Here is an 18,701-nt window from a genome sequence, read left to right as displayed (position 1 = left end):
TTACGAAGGGACTGAGTAGGGTTAAGCACGCCAGGAGTATCGGGTTGAAGGATGATATTAGTTTTTAATGATTAGATAGATATTAAGAAACTTGTAATAGCTAAAATGTAATTGACGTTTGATGATTGAATAAAAGGAGTTTTATTTATAAGTAAAGATACTATCTTGGGTCAATTGTTTACTATTGTTTCATTTTTGCATGTTTTGACTTCCAGAATAATAAGATTATTCAAACTATCCACATTCGATCATACTTTGGAAGTAGGTTATGAGACTAGACTGTCATGAATGGGTTTGTAAGATTGTCAAAGGAGTTAGACATACCAAAAGTTTGCTACAACATTCATGAGTGCTCTTGAAATAAGATTTGAGTATTGGACTAAACCCACGCTCACATGAATCACTTCATGGAATTTATCAAGAGTAATTGTGAGATGATAATATCGTATAGTCTTCAAACCAAGATATATGAGTTACTGATTACGAGTTGGTTGTGCATTGATAGTACGAAACCGCATCAGTAACTTGATGTTATAAAACATATTATTGTGTATGATTTAACAAGTAGTTAGTACAAGAATATAATTCGAAGTTTATCTATTCCTTTTATCCTAAGAGGAGTAAAAGCGATATCTTGGGCCCCTCGATGATTTTGTTATGACTTATGTGTTGGGCCTGGTCTGGACTCAATTGATGTGTTCAATTAAGTTCTATGTCAAACAAATCAGAAATCGGGAAAAAAACTGTTGGAAAATGAGTATGACTTTATTCCATGTCTTTGTCTACACGATATCTTAAAGAACAGAGGATTATATGATCCTTTATCTAATGGACGCATCAGAGTTCGACAGCGGCTTGTAAGAGCTACGATTCCTAATCTGATTTTAAATTCGTGCTTACAATTAGAGTTATTAGACTTATCCAAGTGGGAGACTGTTGGATTAGGTGTTTAAGCCCATAACTACAATTGGTATGTACTTGACCTGATAGTAGCATGGTCTATTTCGGGTTGCCTTCACCAGAACAATTTGATAGGATGGGTATTTGAGAAGAGGTTATTTGTGATTTATTAATATATTATAAGAATAATATATTAATTGAGAAATCATATTATTTAATTGGTATTGATCAAGAATTAATCTGGAATTAATTTAGTGATCAAAAGAGACTGATTAAATTAACAGGGGCTGATTTTGTAAATCAGAGATACATATAATTTGGGCTAATGATCCATGATTAATTAGTAATGGACTAAGTTCATATAAGAGTCCATGAACTGTTATTGGATTAAAATCCTAAGTGTATGAATTAGGGTTTACAAGTGACCCTTGAAATTCTACACTATAAATGTGTTCCCTTATCTCCAAAATCGACACACAAGGCATTCTAAGAAGAAGCTATCTAATTTTGGTGTCTCCTAAACCTCTCTCATTGTCATCTAATTGTTCTTGGTGTTTGTGACTTGTTTGAGGCATCACACTTGGGGTGCTAAGCTCTTATAAGGCCAAGTTCTACAAGCTACAACAAGAGGTAATCATCTAACTAGTTTTTATGATTCATATATTATAAGTTGCATGCTATTTAGGCTTCATGCTTTGAAAAATGAATTTTGCATGTATAACCAGAGAAAACTTAGATCCAAAGCATTAGGGTTGTATGTGCACCATAGGGATGTTAGAGTACATAAAACCCAACACTTGATGCACTTGATTCTTTGAGGTTTATCCGGCAAACATGGTGGTACAAACACCATGAGAAAAGATTGGCTCTACGTTGCATACAACATCTTCACCGGAAGAACTAACGTCGTCGACTTGACGGAGGTGTTATGGCAAGATTTTTGGAAGTTCGCAGTCAAGAGGAAGCCAAATGAAATTTCGATTCCGAGCTTCTGGGCTCTGATGCTACAAAAACTCTACTCCAAGATACATGAAGCCATTCCTCTCAACTTGGACATCCAAGAGGTATACTATACTTTCAAAACTATTAAGACTTATAGGTTACCGAGTCAATATTCTTTTGGACCTATCAGACGTCTACTTGAGTATATGATGTCCATTGTTCCATCCGACTCACCACATTTCATACATCATCTTGAGATCTCGTTTGTGTTCAACCCAACACAAATTGACCCGATCTCGGATGAGACCCCCTCGGATGAGAACAAATCCACCACCTCTGGAGGACGCATCAAACAGCTTGCGAAGCAAAAGGCATCACCTTCTAAAGTTCGATCCAAAAAGAGAACCGAAGCCAGTGAATCTCTCAAAAGGATTCACAAATCGGCATTCGATCAGACTCGGTATCTTCTGAAGTACCCTTCGGAGCTTCAAAATCACTTGCACATACACACAGGGAGTCAGCACATAATCTACCCCCATCTTCTCAAAAAGATGGTGCATGTATTGAACAAAGTCCCTTGAAGCCCCGTGGGACACACTCAAGATTCATTTTGGAAATCCCTCTCATTTCTACACTTGCACAATCAGAGCTCCCTGCCTCTGATTCTAAGATTTCCGAAGCAGGAGTTTTCCTGCCGAATTCACAAGCCACAAACGGTCTGATACGTGTTTTAGGTAAAGGACGATCGGGTATTTTTGACATCGATTGGTCAGATTTTGTAGACAGAGCTCATTCAAGACATTTGGAACTCAGTAGAGAAAAGGTTGAATATACGCTCATTTCTATGCGTCAATGAGCTCTCCGAAGTAGTCTTCCTTTCACTTTCCCATCAAAAAAAGAAACAGATCAGGAGCTTCAACCATTCATCAATACCGTGGAGAAGACTTCGAGTGTCGAGGTTCCCATTCCTGAAAGCACTGACTATGATACTCCAACGTTTACAAATGCATAAGTTCCTAAGCCAAATGTTGAAGAAGATCTTTCCGATGAGATCATGTTTGAAGATGATAACATTTCAGTTGGTGCTATTCTGATCCCCACGGCCTTCAATCTTCTGCAGAAGCCATCTTCCTCGAAACCAAATTATGACTTTGGTCTTTTCTCATCCTCCGAGGAATCTGAAGAAAAAGAAACTCTTGAAGGAAACAAGCACTCCTCTCCTCCTCCTGAAAGCACCTTGAATGGCAATCAAGATAACGACGCTCAAGATACTCATGTTGATGATTCCAAGCCTTCCGAACCAAATGGTGATGAAAACGAAGATGATAAGGAATCCGAAAGTTCCACCTCGAACACAGGATCCTCAGATGAGAACATTGCAGATCCTTTTGCCTAGTTGGAACTTCGAGATAATATTTCCTCAGCCAACTCCAAAGTCGATTCACTTGATCAGAAAGTCGCAAGCCTTGATTTGAAGCTTGATCAAAAAGTCACCGGTCTTGACTCCAAGCTCGAGCTCATCCTTAAATCTCTTTCTGAGATCCAAGTTGTTGCTCCCTCGGAACATGACCGAGCCAATCAGCTAGACCAACTCATTTCACTTCGGCTCAAGCATATTATCAACGAAGTTGAGCAAAAAGACAATGACAGTCTCAACCATCACATCTCCACCACCACCATCATGCTTAAAATCCATGACGATATGATTACTGCTACTAATGAACTCATCAATCAGACTCATGTTCTTCATGAGAAACAAATTCAAACGCTTGAGAAAGAGATCCGTCAAAAAGATGCCATGAACATGGTCATGCAAAAGGTGTTTATCAATTTCATTCGCTCAACTTGGAATATTGTGGATGTTCCGAACAACAAATTCGATGAGATGCTTGTCATTCTTGATGAAACATTTGCCCACCTCAAAGCTCAAGCTCCTACAGTCGAGGCATATGTCGCTCTCACCAACCAGCTCAATACAAGTTTTCAACGAGTTTTCAAAAGATTAAAGGAACTCAATTCGGAGTCTGTACTTATATCAGAGGTAGCGTCGTCCAATGCAAGAGGGGGAGAAAGAGAAAGAAGAACGAAATAATGGAAACTTGTCTCGGATTTGTGCTCCAAGATGAATCAACCGATGATGAAATTCTGGAGGTTGAAACTCTTGAACCTCTTGACATAGACGATGAAGAAGATGAAGACTTAGTTTAAGATGTGATCTTAGGACTTCAAGCCATCAGGGAACAACCTGTGAAAGTTCTTTCGGAAGCAGAGAAGATGAAATGGTCATCGATATCTTGGCCATCATATTTAGTTGAAGTGTTCAAACGGAGTCAATACATGGCTAAGCTCAAAACCAAAATGATGATAGACGCCTTCCGAGCCACTTAGTCCATACTTCCTCCAATTACTGCTCCAAGGATCGCTCAAATTGATGAAGTTTCTCCCACCCAAAAACCGGATGATATCCTTGAAGAGCCTCTGATTCCTCCTCCATCCGAAATATTCATCACTGAATTTGGTCGTCAAATGTATCTCCTTTATTTATAGTAAAGGTGACAATCCCTAAGATAAAGGCAAAAATATTGCTACAGATTCGGACAACCCAATGAAGACGTTTCGAAAGTCTGAGGGTTGGCTTCAGGAACAAATTGATCAAACATTGGAAGAAAGCATTCGGATTCAAGCGCTTAAAGACAACCTCAATCCGATGTTGGGCATTTCTCCTCTTTTCTGAGAAGGGATCATTCATGATATACACTTCATGCCCCTTATGTATTTTTATCTTCCAACTTCAGATGTTGATCAACTGGATTTGTCAATATCTCCACATGGATGCTACTACATCAATTTCACACCTTTCCATCCTAATAATGATCCTCAAAATATCATCCGAACTGAGCGTGAGAGATTGAGAACTTTCTATTCTACCAACGCACGACCCCAAAAGGAAGTTTGGTCTCGGAAAAGAATCACCAAGATAGTTTGTCATGGTAGAAAAGTCCAAAGCACGTTTGACCTTGATTGTCTCTTTTACATATATTACATCTCGCGAAACAAATAATCTACCATCACAATCACAGATGTATACTTTCCTTCCGTTAATCCAAATGACATTCTCATCATTGTTGCTCACCTCCGAGATCATCAATCAAATGATTCGAGCATCGAAGCCTACAACTCAGCTATCTGCTTATTGAAGGACTACATCGTTGAATTCTGTCGATCATATGTAGAGTTTGCTCATCTCTTTGGAAAAGAAAAACTATTAGCCAAAATCACTACCTAACTGCCTGAAGCTCATATTTTAGATGAAGGACCCTTCGAAGAACCAGAACTTGGTTACATCCACCTTAAGAAGAAAAACAATCAAAAGGAATTTTTCTGAGTGCTAGACAAACACCTCGTTCCTACCAAAATCCTTCAAAAATTCATCTCTAATGCAGCCAAGAGTGATTCTTCGGAACATGTGAAAAAGAGATTCATTGAGCATCTCAGATGGTACATTGAGGTCTGAAGTTGGCTTCAAATGGCTTACCTATTTGTGTTTGATGAAGCGAAGTGATAAGTCAAGTAATTACTAAGGTCACTTAGGGGGAGATTGTTGATACATGAAAAGTGAGCCCTTAGCAATCCGAAGTGAAGCTTATTCCGAGGTAGAAGAATAACGAGATAATACCTATTCTGAAGAGAAGATCTGTCCGATACACATCCTTTTTATTAATTGCTATCAGAATCTATATATTGCATTAATTGTTCCTAGTACTAGTTTGTCTTTTAGTAGTTGTTTTATTGTATAGTACACGAGACAAGATCAACAGATGCGGATTTGACAGTCTGTTGATCTTCAGTTGTCTTCTAGTCCATGCATTTTATGGGATTTGTCTTATTTGTCCCACTCCTTGCCTATTTAAGGAGATGTAAGGTTGATTTTTTACACATGTATGTGAAGGTTTGTATTCGATCGGATACACTTCAAGTATGAATAAGAAAAGTAAAACTAATATAAGCATAATAATCAACATAAAGTAAAAAACACAGAAGTTCTCCAAATTGTTTCTTTCACCAAGTTAAGAGGTTTTGTCTTCACCAAGAAGACAGGTTTGTCACAAAGATGATTGACACAAAGCCACGAATCACAACATTAGGGTTTGCCCTAATGTTGTATATATACTAATCTATACATGTATATCCATTGATTGAAGGCATTGCGTCTAATCTATACTAATGATCAGATCCTTATCACCGAGATAATGGATTTGATATCTATCCTATATTTATATATAATAAATGTCTAATATACAAAAGATTACAATCGGATAACTATACTAAGTGCTGACGATGGTAACCTTGATACGCTGGCGCTGTCGACATTTAGAAGCTGACGCTGATAGATCAACGTGTCATGTTTTGACTCATCAGATCATAAGGTGTGACCTTAAAATCTCCCCGTATCTGATGATGTCAAAACTAAACTTCTTTTTCAGAATCATCAGAAGAGCCATTATAAAACTTGTCAGCTTCTTTCAAGACTTCAGGTTTGACCCATCCACTCTTCTACTCAGCTCCAGTGATATCAGTACACGATATCCTCTTTCCAGTTTATAGTGACCTAGTCCTTCTAAACGAAGATGAAACAAGTGTTCAGTGGGAGCAGAAGGAAGGTCATCAGTGTGTTTAAAGCACATAATGATTCTAACTGTCGAGATAGAAGATCTCGTGCTCTGGTTCTGGAATAAACTTGTACCGAACATGTTCAACACCATCTGGTAATTCATTGTTGATGTATCTAGTGCCATAAGGAAGAAGAAACTTTGTATTCTTGGATTGTCAGGGAGCGCCTGTTCATCCTGATGAGGATGATCTAGATGAACTAGCCGATGTAGTAGTGGATGGTACCAGGTGCAGTTTCTTTACTTTGTTGAGAACATGCTTGATTGCCAACTTCACTTCTTGAGCATGAAAACCCTTGCATTTATCAATAATTCCTTGAATTTGCATCCATTCGTTGTAGCCAAATTTAACTAGCTCACGAGCAAATACAACTTCAGTGTATTCATACTCTGTTTTCTTTCTTACCAAGTGAAGCTTTAGTGACTCATTCTTTGGATTAGTGCATCTTACTCTGATGATAGGATCAGTCTTTGTTCTACGAGTCAGAATGTCTCCAAACTTTTTTCTATCAATCCGGTCATATAGGTCTGAAACAATGTGTTGTTTTTCCATATTTTTATTGAAAATCTTGTTGATCTGATTATCAGTTCTTTGAACATCATCATTCTTATCAGTAGAAACAAGTTCTTGAACAAGTTTAGCATAAAAACGTTTTTTTTTTTACTTTTTTTTTTTCGAACAACAGCATTGTACTCCAGCATGATCTGTCTAACTTCCTTGATAGGTAAGCTCTATGTTTCTGCTAACTCATCTAGATCAAAGTTGAGTCTGCCTTTCTTTTGAGGAGGACCGGCTGCATAGGAACTTCCAGCTTCAGTGTTGGAGCTCCCCCCCTGAGAAGGAGGCCTTCCTCTTTCAAGGATTGATCTGGAAACCATCATCAGAATCAATTTCATTGTTTGTTCCTTGAGGAACCTCTTGAGAAATCTCCCCCTCAAAACAAGAATCAAGATAGAGAAATTTTAACGGAACAGCAGGAACATCAGCTTGTTGCATGAAACCAAGATCTAGAAACCCTTCATAGTCATCGGTTTCTGATTGGTCACAAGTGTCTGGAATAGGCTGATCAGTTGTAGCATCAGCATCTGGAATATCAGCAACAACAATCTGCATTAAAGGATCAGCTTCAGCTTCAACCCTTTCATCCATCTCAGGCTGAGATGCAATCACCACCTGCATTTGCATTTTGCTGAGGACCCTCTTGATAATTCTCCCCCTTTTTGGCAGCATCAGATTGGGGAGGATAGTTAGGAGGAGGAGAAGGAGTTCTTGGAGGAGGATGACATGGTGGAGGAAGATTTGTTGATGGAGGTGGAGGTGGAGGAGGGTTATCACCTAGAGAATTTGGTGGAGTGTCATCAACAACCATATCATCATCATCATCACCCAAGGCCATAAGTCTCTTCATTGTAGCGACATCCCTTTCAACTTTAGTCAACCTTTTGTCCATTGACTAAGTTAGTTGTACAATTAACGAGAGTTGAGAAAGCACAGCAGTTTCAAAGTTGGAGCTAGATTCTCCATAATCACCCTGATGAAAAACAACAGTAGTAATGGGTGATGGCGAAGGGGGAACCATTTCAGGTTGAGGTGCAGTATCAGCTTGAGGAGAGGAATATGGTTTTGGAAAAGGTTCATCTTGGATCATTGGATCAGAAGTATCTCCAACCAGATGGGTTGATCCACAATGTTCAGTGTCATCAGGGGAGGAGGATGATGAAAAGGTAGTTGAAAAACGTATGTGCTTGTTCAACCTTGGAGGAGAGTTTATTTTTTGAGTGAAGTCATCTCCCATATCAGCTATTGAGTCTTCTTTATCTTTATCAGTGTCTTCTTCCTTATCAGCCCCTTCTTTATTGCCAGCTTTTGAACCATCATTCTCATCATTATTATCTTCTTCATCACCAGCATCATCATTATCATTATCCTCTTCACCAGCATCATCATTATCATTATCCTCTTCAGAGTATGAGGATTCAACCACATAGGGTTTTTCAATCTACTTTTGGATCCTTGTTGTAATAGGCAGATCATCCTTAAAAGGAGCATCATTAATAATCTTGAAAGAGAGGGCAGGAATTGGAATGATGATCCCATTACTTCCAACATAGCCTTCTTCTCGAGACAAGATCAGGCCAAGACAATGATGATATGGAACATTCAATGGCTTCTTGTTCCCAGTAAAGCAGTCAAACATTTGATCAAGAAAAAGTTGAGCGAAGTCTAGTTTCTTGTTCTAAAAAATAGAATATAACATCCTTTGCTCAAAGAGATTCAGTTGATCCAAGCTTCCAGTTTTGTGACCAAGACATTTTCCAATTAGATCTGTTAAGTACTTCCACCCTACATTAAAACATTGACGAAGAGTGTTTTTGTATGGATCACGAGTGAGGCCTAGAAGTTTGAAGTTATAACCTAATTTTCCACGAGCAGTTTTGCAGCTTTCTTCAGATGGAGTTTTAGAGTAACTTTCGAATCTTGGAAGACGAAGAGCAGTTCGAAGGGTTTCCACATCAATAGTAACCCTATATTAACCATCTCCAATGGTTTCATAGATGGTGCAAGCAACAGTATCAACATAGCATGTGTAGTAGAACTCACATACCTGTTTAGGGTGGAAAGGGTCTGTAAAGTCGCAAAATGCATACCGAAGTGGACAACTTTTTACAAAGTCGACAAAGTCTTCGATTCCAGAATTCACGAACTGCTTTGGGATTTCATCTAAGAACACCACATTTTTCGATTGAATGATAATGGTAGAATTAGGAGCATGAGGACTTTTGATGATCATAGCGTTGGGGTAAACTCGTACAGAGATTTTATCATGGTGAAAGTTTTGAAGGAGATGACGGTTGGGAGTCTTTTGAGAGAGAATGCCAATTTCTTTTGAATCGCTTGTATAATTGACCTAGAGTGGTGAATTCCCAATTTATATCCAAGAAGTTTCTTCCTTTTTACGTAATCATGAGAGAAGAGATATGCGCCGTAAAAAATCTAGTATCCAAAGATAATGATGAACCTTTTAATCGTCATTTAAAAGTTACCGTTTAGATAAGATGGATACTTTAGACACGTCATCAGCATCAACGTAATCGATTAGTGAGTGGATTGATGATTATCTAGTTGGTTTGAGATGTCTCCTGATAGTGTGGGTTTAAACTACCATTCATTGACATAGTATTGCGAGACCTCATCAGCGTGTGGTTTCATACGCTGAATCATAAATCTCTTTTATTAGAAGAAAAATGGCAAGAATGGATAGGTGTATGTAATATATCACGGACAATGATATACCTATCGGCACAGATTTGTCAATCTCTCATCAGCGTGTGGTACACTACGCTGAATCATAAAACTTTAAAGAAGACTATAAGGGCAAGAATGGATTGGTACGTGTGATAGCCTATGATACATAGACTAACCACCGACACAAACTTTTGAACTTTTATCAGTGTGTGGTTTTACACAGTGATTCATCAGGCTCTATTAAGAAGATAAAGGAGAGAATGGATTGTTTTAGTCACGCTGAGGTGAAATCAGCGTGAATCATTAACAGTTTAACTCATCAACAAGAAGTGGTTTAAAATTCCATATCATAGAGTAAGTTGCAATCTAGAATCAAAGATTCATCGTTAATTCATAATGGTACCATGTCATACCTCAAGCTAGGAGGTCAGGGACATGAACAACCCTTTGTCATTTAAGGACCCGACAAGTATCTTTTACGTTGATGACTATGCTATCAAGGTAAGCTATTAGGTTTTGCTCAATGTTTCAGCAGAACATGAGACTTGATGCATACGGCAAGCATGCTTCTAGGGACAGGGTCAGGTAAAGATGATCAAATTAAAAATAAACACAGCAGCCTTTTTATCAATATTTTTTTATTTGTACCAGGAACTCTCAGTTAGAAAGTCTAGACAATGCTAGACAATCAGTGTGAGAGGATGACTCAATGTTCTCAGTAGATGGTCTTGGTGATGAGAGACTTAGAGAGATTTAGTCACATACAGCAACATGATTCTAGGGACGATGATGTCTCAAAAGTTGTATACTAGGCTCAAAACTTCCACCATCGGATTCTTTTTTTTTAAATGGTACAAAAGAATAAAGATTATAAGAATACAAACAAAAGAATTAGTCAAACAAGAAAATAGTTTAAACAGGGAAATATGTGCAACTTTTTTAGGAAATGGATAAAGACTCGTTCCATCAAATCTTTGAAATTAAATGGTCATTAATGCATTTCCATTTTCCAAGATATCAACCCCTTGATCTTTTAGCTATAAAAGAGAGCAAACAATATCAACCATATCACATAATAACACAATTCATAGTAAACAAGGAGAGAGAACGCCTTTAATCGTTGAGGTTTTGCAGATTGATTCCAAGCTTCATGTTCACCAAGAAAAAAAGAAGAACATGAACCAATCTTTGTAACCAACGAGTTAGAGGGATCCAATCTTTGTAACCTTAGAGTTATAAGATTCACCAAGACAAAACTCGAAGGTTCCATACATTGAGATCTATGAAGGAAGAGAATGTGGGATCACTATCTTGTTGAAGACGCCTTTGGATCTTTGAGGTGATGAAGTTCTAGTGTCAACTTTAATAAAAATTAGTCGTGCCAGGTCACCTAACTTCATCTCATCCCATTGAAACAGAAATAGGTTGTTCAAGACAGAAGAGATATGTGCCCAGAAGAACATCCTTTGGCACAATTATCCCCCATCTGGTCTCATCAGCATGAAGCAACAGGTCAATCAACATGTGCATCAGTGTTAGTGAGAGGGCAGTTGGTGCTGAAGGAAAGATGCAGAGTCAATGTCAACTAGCTCTTACAAGGAAGTTGATGCATTCAAGAAGAAACACGCTGGTCCCTTTAAAGTAGATCAGTCAGAAAAGGTCACTATTGATAGGGAAGATCTTGTAGGAAATGTTAGTAGAAAAATGTACAATGTATACTCCTTTGGTAAAATGTAGAAGATATTTTTAATTCAAACAAACCAAAAAAAAAGTGTAGCAACTTATGTTCAAAAATTTAAGAGTAGAAAAACATAAAATAAATATAAAGTATCAAAGTCAAAACCAACAAATTAAACCATATAGATATCGTTCTCCCTGAGAGCAGAAAGCACGATTTTGTTTTCAGAATCAAACACTTTTCCCGCATGACGGTTGAAAAGAACTTTGTAACCAGCGTCACAAAGTTAACTGATGGAGATGAAGTTGCCTTTCAGTCCTTCTACATAAAACACGTCCTCGAGCTTAATCGTCTTGCATTAAAAAGTTCCAACGCCTTTAACAGCTCTTCCACTATTGTCACCAAAGGTTACCATTAGACCATCCTTCTCTGCAAAATTTGTTAAGAGGGACTTGTAACCGGTCAAATGTCTAGAGCTTCCACTGTCTAGGTACCAAGTTTGACCTAGATTTGGACTTGATCCTTTACCAGCGTGAGAACCATCAACGTCACAAATGCCATCAGGGGAATCATTTACAAGATCTATGAGACCCTTAACATTCAGTGCCTCATCTTTAGATGTCCCCTCTTCATCCACCTATTCTTCATGATCCTCTTGTTTTGCAATGAAATCTTTTGGCGGAGAGGTGTTTTCCTTCTTCATATGAGCCACCATCGTTTTGTACAGAACTTCATAGTTCTCAGGACTTTGGGCTTCTTTCTTCTCCTTGCAATCCATGGCAAAGTGGTCAGGACTCCCACAATTAAAGCAGTTACCTGAGTTTTTCTTATCTGAAGAGGATTTTATCGCTGAGCTGCTTCCCTTGAATTGAGCTATTCTAATCCCGTTTGCTCTGCTCTCTTCATATCGCTTGACGATAAGTACAACGCTGGCAACAAGCTCATCAGATAGATAATCACTCTCTTCACCCTGGTCTGAATTATCTGAGTCGTTGATGTGTTTTATTGCTTTCTTTCGAGACATCAGGGGAAAAAACTTTTCCTTGCTCGAGTCCTTCCTGATTCCCTTACGATGAGCTTTGGTCTCTTCATAATTTTACATATTACCGAACAACGAATTCATATCCATGGAATCGATCTTCTTACCGTTCTTAAGAACATCAGCGTGATGTTACCAACTTTTCTCAATAAAATCAAGAAACTTCAGAACCAACTATGATGAGTGCTTAACGATTCCCAGCCTGTGCATATCATTAAACAAACAATTAAACCTATTAAAGGTTTGGGTAAGAGACTCACGTTGTTAAACAAAGAAATGCTCGTATCTCCAATTAAGATTGTTGATGGTCACAGCCTAGACTTCCACGGTGCCTTCATAAGCTACTGTCAGCGTGTCCATCATCTCTTGTGCTAATTCATAATTATGTACGAGATGATACACGTGGTATGAAAGAGAGTTTCCAATAGCAGCCCTAGCTTTCACATCAAGACTGAGCAGTCTTTTGTCATCGTCATCATAACTTGTTGTTGGCTTTTGCTTCAGGGGACCAACGAGAGCGTTGTTTACCATGGGTTGGTATATAGGGACATGGGGACCTTTTTCAACAATATTTTTCATCTCATGGTCAGTGGTTCAAGAACCACCATGGCATTGGGTTTCCACATGGCGAAGTTGTGTTCATCGAAGGGAGGAATTTTGTTGAGACCAAAGTATTTGGAATTCCTTGAAATCGACATAATAACTTGAGTGTATCGAAAACCTTCTCTGATACCAATTGAAGATTTGTATTCGATCGGATACACTTCAAGTATGAATAAGAAACGTAAAACTAGTCTAAGCAAAATAATCAACAGAAAGTAAATAACACAGAATTTCTCCAAATTGTTCCTTTCACCAAGAAAAAAGTTTTTGTCTTCACCAAGAAGACGGGTTTGTCACAAAGATGGTTAACACAAAGCCACAAATCACAACATTAGGGTTTGCCCTAATGTTGTATATATACTAATCTATACATGTATATCCCTTGATTGAAGGGATTGCGTCTAATCTATACTAATGATTAGATCATTATCACCAAGATAATGGATTTGATATATATTCTATATTTATCTATAATAACTGCCTAATATACAAAATATTACAATCGGATAACTATACTAAGTGTCGACGTTGGTAACCTTGATACGTTGGCGATGTCGACGTCTAGAAGCTGACGCTGATAGAACAGTGTGTCGTGTGTTTGACTCATCAGATCATAAAGTGTGACCTTACAGTATGAGTGCAACATTCTCTATCATATCAATACCAAGAATCATTCATTCAAATCACTCTCTCTTTTACATTCTTATTGTTCTCAAGTTACTTTACTTTACATTGTTCATACTTGTTAATCATTTTATATCTTGAATACTTTGTTGAATATCTCTATTATGAGACAAGACTTTGACTGGATCTTCTTAGCAGCAGACATTGATCTTAAGTTAATTCAAGTTTTGAGTTTTCAAACCTTGTCCGCACAGATCGTTTCTTGCTTTCACAATTTAAGCTTAGAGTCTTTCTGCTGAGAGAAACTAGACTCACATACAGTTCTTTGGGTATTGATCTCACCTTTAAACGATGTTTCGATATTTAATTACGATTTTACAATATAAGAACAAAATAATGGTTTTCATCAATGATTTCAATCCTAGGGTTAAGGTTTTCAATCCAAACACCTAACCCTATAACTAGGGATGTTATTCGGGCCGGAACCGAACCGAACCGACCCGAAACCAAATAACCCGAGAACCGAATAAGGGTAATTGTATGAACCGAAAACCAAATCAAATAAGCAATATGGGTTCGGTTCGGTTCGGGTATTATTCGGTTCAGTTCGGTTCCGGCCCGAATAACCCAAATAACATGTACAAGATGACTAAGAACCTATTCTAACAGAAAAGAACCGGATAAACCGTATTACGATTGTATAACTCGAATAGCCCAAATAACATTTATAATGTGATTATAAATATTGTATTTTGTATGACTTTTGTAGCTTATGATTTCATAACAAATCTTTTAAATAAACAAATTTTTTAATTAAAAATATTACAAAGTATATATAATTGTTTCAAAGGTGCAAAAAGAGTTAGAATTTGTGTTTGTACACATCACATATTTCTCAAACAAACGATGTGCCATCGGTTTTGTTGACGTCGATACTATGTCGGTTTTCACCTTGAATTTCTCGAGAAATCCAACCATAGCTCTACAAATGTTGAAATCTTCTTTTGCGGGGGTCAAAACATCTTGAACATATGTCGGATCTATTATAATAAAGTAAATGTTAGTATTTTTTTGTAAAAAACAGCTTTAATACCTCTTATTTAGGAGCCTGTATCTCATTGAATATACAACCAAATAATGCATTTAAATAGTGTAAACTGTAGTTTAAACTGTGAACTATAAGATGGAAAAAAATCGGGCTAATCGGACAAATAACGAAGACGTTATGACACTTTAAAGTTGGCTAAAAATTTGCAAACATGCTGAAACAGAAAAACTCAGCTTTAATACCCCATGTTTAGAGGCATGAATCTCACTGAATATCCAACCAAATAACACATTTAAATAATGTAAACTATAGTTTAAATTGTGCACTACAAGCATGAAAAAAAAATCGGGCTAATCGGACAAATAACGAAGACGTTATGATACTTCAAAGTTGGCTAAAAACTCGCAAACATGCTGAAACAGAAAATAAAAAGTGTAACTTTTCAAATTCTCGGTCTTTTGGCCCGAATAAGCCCTTATTCGGGTAACCCGGACCGAATAACCCGAAAACCGAATAAGCCTCTTATAGATACCCGAAAACCGAATCGAATTGCTTATTCGGGCCTAATTCGGTTCGGTTCGGTTCGGGTTTTCGGGCCAAATTCTCATCCCTACCTATAACTATGGTTCAACCCTGTATGAACAATCAAGATCTCTACTTCTGAAAGACACTCAAAGAAGAAGAAATTTTACATAGGCTTAATGAGATTGAAGACATTAAATGAAACTTGAACCACAAGGATTCCACAAATCTTCCTGAAAATTCAGTTGTTTTCGACATCCTATAACCCGACCTCGAGAACTTGAAATAAAAAACTTTCCAGTCAAAACTTTCGTGTATGCCGTAAGAATCTACAGTCCAAATTTTACTATCGACGATTCAATATTCAGGGATTGTCCGAACATTGAGACTATGTATTCAAAACTGGAAATTCTGAAAATTTAGGAGGGAAAGTGCGTTAGGGCTTTGGTGGAAAGCATAGTTATATATGCATGTCATTGGTCGGTTTAGGGCTGAAAGGAGAAAGTCGGTCATGAGGACTTGATCGCCGACCCCATGGGTCTAAACCTGGGATTTACACTTTTGGGCCCTGAAGAACCCATAGTGACAAGAATGACCCTTAAATCATAGAGTTTAACAATTTAAGTTCCAAGGTTGCCATTTTTAGTCCTTTTTTTAGATTATCATTCCTTTTTGAGTATTTATTTCTTGCATTAATACTATTATTTTTAATTTATAAAGTGCATTAATAATAAAATTAAAAAACGAATGTTGCAAATAATATAATGTATGAACTTGAAATTGTTAAATTACAAAGTGCTTAATTACCAAAGGCTTCCTAGCCCAGGAGTACCAGGTGTTGTCATCCTTTATTGAGTTCGAGGGTTCAAGTATCGTCTGAAATATAGATGGATTTAGAAGTAGTTTTATGAGGGGTGTTTGGGATTACTTTTTAAGGTTAAAAGTTCTTTTTGTAAAAAGACTTTTTGACTGGTGACTTTTTCTAAAAGAATTTTTTAAAATGTGTTTGCATTAGCTTTAAGGGTAAAAACCAACTTTTCAAGTTAAAAGTCACAAAAAGATAATATTTTATGACTTTTAAAAAAACAACTTTTCCTTCTATACAAAAAGTTGTTTTTAAAAGATTTTTTCCATTAGCAAAACATTTTTTAACCATTTTTTGACTTTTTTTGAAAAATTAAAAATAAAAGTTGTTTTAAAAGGAATCTCAAAGACGTTCAAAGCGTGGAAGTAGGTTATATTTGTGATTCCCAAAAAAAAAATATTTATTCAAAGGTACAAAAATTTCAGATGAATTTTAAATTATATCTAATCATTCAAAACTTATTTTCAGTTGTACAGATCACCTGTAATCCTTTTTAAAAAATCAAACAAATACAAAAGTCTTCGAAAAGTCCATAATTTAAATAACATCTCAAATTAAAGACGATCATACTCTACAATAACTTTGTGTCCACCACTACCTTCTAAATGATTTCTCCCTCACTTGGAGTGTGTTTATGTCTCCACCCACAAATCAAAAAGGTGTCTTAGACAATATTGATCTATAAATATGGAATGAATTCAGAACTAAACCCTAAGTGAAGTGCAAAAATGGCAGCTAATGCTTTTCATCTAATTGTCACTCTTCTAGCTTTCTCCTACCTTTTTTTCATGGCTGATGCTATCTTCATATCTGGTAGTTCTCCAAGAACTTATTATAATTATACGACCATGATTGATATATATAACTTTTGTACATGTTGGCAAATGGCAGGAAATAGTCATAGACATTTGTTGATGAACCAGAAAGAACAATTTATGGCATCCGGGGACACCAAGAACCAGGTACATTCTATACTATGGAAATTTGTGCATGTAATTAAACACATGTATAATAAAAAAGAAAAAATCTTGATTACTCCCTATTTTTGTTTTTTTTTTTTTTCTTTAAATGGATGAAACAGATGATGAATATGGAAGAAACTGCATTTCTGGAAGATGAATTCATGAGTGAGAGGATGGATTTGGAGAAAACCGACTATCCAGGACCAGGACCAAACAGAAATCACACTCCAAAACCACCCCAACGTGATTGAGATTGATCAGTGGCTCTAAAATTTTATGGGTGTTAACGTTTTTCATGACCGAATAATTAGGGTTTCAAGTGTGCTTCCAAAAATTAGGATTTGAAGTAAATGTTTCAAAATGATGGCATTTTATGGTGACATCTTGGTAGCGGTTCAGTGGCTTGCACGTGTCATGTGTGTATATCAACTATCAAGACCCTTGTAAGAAGGTATAAATTTATGAATAAATTTCTATATTTTGTTGTAAAAGGATCGACATGTAATATATATAGTGTATCTGTGTATGAATTGTTCGGCTTTTTTTCATTCTTAATTCTTATTTCAAGATAAATTGTTTTGTTTTCTGGACTTATATTGATTGGTAATCCGAAGAAATTAAGAGGAGGAAAATCAAGAAAGAAAAATTTCCTTCACAAATGATTTGAAAATTCTTTGTCAAATATTTGAAGAACTTTTAAGCATTCAAGCACATGTGATATTGAGTTTGGAGAAATATTGCACATCCAAGAAAAAAAAAAGTTATCATATAAACGGATGAATAAAATCGAATTCTATCATTAATTCTATAAATTTCACTCAAGATTCTTTTTTTATTTAGTGTTGCTGCCATGAAAATTTATTTAGTCTAGAGCCTAGCTACTTAAGCCACATGAATGAATGATTTAATTTTGTTTGGTTTTACGGGATACTATGGGAAATTAGTTAAAAGATATAAAATTACTAGCTAATGATCAATTCATGATTGATGAAACTAGAGCTCTCAAATTGATATACAAATCATCAACTGATCTTGGAATGATTTTTCCATTTCTTCAACTTATTATATGAAGAAGAACAGGCTTGCCTTTCCTTCTCCTAAATCATGAAGACTTACCTTAATTATGGCAATTATCACACCCAGTCACCCACCCATAAGAAGAAAATGGGTTTATGAATCCCGTGTACATAATTCAGATCATGAAGAACAAATTTTAATGATCAGTAAAAAGTTTAACAAAGCCCTATATTACAACTTTCAACCATTTGTTAACTTGTTTGTAAAGAGATCATGTAATGGTGACGTAGTTATTACTTGGATCGAGTTTCAGTTAACCAAACTCAAAGCACACGAAATGATGTTTTACTGTGCTTTAACTGCCAACTCATAGCTTTTTAAACACTAGATTACAAACTATATTGCCTTTGAATCGAGTTTAAAAAGTGCAAACCATGCAAAAAGAAATGTAAACAAACAAGCTTTTTCTTATTAATTAGGTATTGCATCTACATCAAATCATCAATTACATGCAATCAATTGCAAAGATGAATGATTTTTTTTTTTTTTTTTTTTTTTTTTTTTTTTTTTTTTTTTTGAAACGA

At 36.5% G+C, this 18,701-nt stretch overlaps 1 long non-coding RNA gene across 1 annotated transcript; it reads left to right on the top strand.

The window, feature by feature from the left end:
• Positions 1–16,762: 16,762 nt before the first annotated feature.
• On the top strand, positions 16,763–17,648 carry LOC145169482 (uncharacterized). Its single transcript, XR_013742522.1, has 3 exons — positions 16,763–16,951; positions 17,030–17,100; positions 17,220–17,648. It is a non-coding gene; the product is annotated as an uncharacterized LOC145169482 (long non-coding RNA).
• The last annotated feature ends 1,053 nt before the right edge of the window (positions 17,649–18,701 follow it).

The sequence above is a fragment of the Lactuca virosa genome, chromosome 4 (assembly GCF_052849685.1).
Source record: "Lactuca virosa cultivar CGN04683 chromosome 4, Lactuca_virosa_CGN04683_v6, whole genome shotgun sequence".
NCBI lineage: Eukaryota > Viridiplantae > Streptophyta > Magnoliopsida > Asterales > Asteraceae > Lactuca > Lactuca virosa.
This window is presented reverse-complemented; position numbering and strand designations above follow the sequence as displayed.